This window comes from Sturnira hondurensis, unplaced genomic scaffold (genome assembly GCF_014824575.4).
Source record: "Sturnira hondurensis isolate 20B ecotype Veracruz unplaced genomic scaffold, ASM1482457v3 Scaffold0006413, whole genome shotgun sequence".
NCBI lineage: Eukaryota > Metazoa > Chordata > Mammalia > Chiroptera > Phyllostomidae > Sturnira > Sturnira hondurensis.
The window spans coordinates 41,930,879-41,932,182 of NW_028079044.1; the positions used below are offsets into that span (position 1 = coordinate 41,930,879).

At 33.3% G+C, this 1,304-nt stretch overlaps 1 pseudogene; it reads right to left on the reverse strand.

Moving 5' to 3' along the window:
* Positions 1-293: 293 nt before the first annotated feature.
* On the reverse strand, positions 294-442 carry LOC118989060 (uncharacterized; annotated as a pseudogene).
* Positions 443-1,304: the final 862 nt, after the last annotated feature.

The following is a 1,304-nucleotide window of genomic DNA, read 5'->3' on the forward strand; positions in this document are numbered from 1 at the left end:
AATTGTCATGGCCAAGTACAGCAGAAACCTGTGTTCTGATCCACATGTGTTATGAACTAAATGCAAAGACCTTGAGAAAGTCATTAGCCTTCTTGGACAGTGTTATTATGAGTTCATCTGCAAAAGAGAAGGTTTGGATATACATTGTTAAATGGCAATGTATAACATTGAAAAAGAATATATTCACCGATAAATACAAATTTAGAACTGAACTCTAAGAATAATGCCTAGAATATAAAAGTCTATAAAAAGTCTAGACCTCTTTATATGTTGCAGTTGATGCAAATGTTTAGATTATGTTGGGTGTGGAAAATAATTAGAAAGTTCTAGAACTACAGTTTGGGGTCACTAGTACATCATTTAAAAATGAACATATTTTTCAATTAGCAATAATCATGCCTCAGATAAACCTCATTCGCTATGATATTGCCACTGCAAAGCTAAAAAAATGAACATATTTTAAAAATCAAATACAAATAGCAGGATTTCTCTATTTCTCATTTATATTCTAAACTGAACACTTGGTTTTCTACCCAGCATTTATGCCATCTCTCCTGAACTTCTTACTAACAAATCCTAAAATTTTTAGGAGATAATCATATTTTTCCCCTGCTTGTTCATCCTATTTCTAACTCTCTGGCTGGACCCCAATTAATTTAATCCAGTTGAACTACTTTGATATATGAATAAGATTGTGATATATGGGTACCCAATTTTTTCAGAAGATCTAACATTCTTTCTTAGGAAATATTTTTCTTGCTCATCTCTCTCTCTCTCTTTCTTTCTCTCCTTTCTCTTTTTCCAGTATAATATGAATAAGAAGACGTGGAACTCATACTGTTGCTGGCAATCATCTCATAACTATGAGCAGTATCAGGCACACTATAATGCGGACGCCATAAGCAGTGGCTTGGAAAGATAGAAAGAACAAGCAGCCAGGATAGCAATGATGAATCACAAGTTAACAAATCTTGCAGCCTGATACACATATCTTCATCATTTCAGAAAGTTTCAGTCAAAATTTCTGTTACTTTCAACTAAGAGTATCTTAACTGATATATTCTGTATTTTTATTTGGCTCTTTGGAATAAGTTCAAGCTCTAGTGAATTTCAGAATGTGGACACAATTTAGTGATGTGATACCAAAAATATAATGCTTGCGTCGTTCCAGAATTACTGCAGGTAATCTTAAAAATCTTAGAGACTAGAATACGTCTGGGTTCTAGAAACTATAGACTGTGAATCTCACGGAAAAAAGTCTTGAATGAACAACAGTTCAGATGATTTGTGGGTGTTTCTAAAGT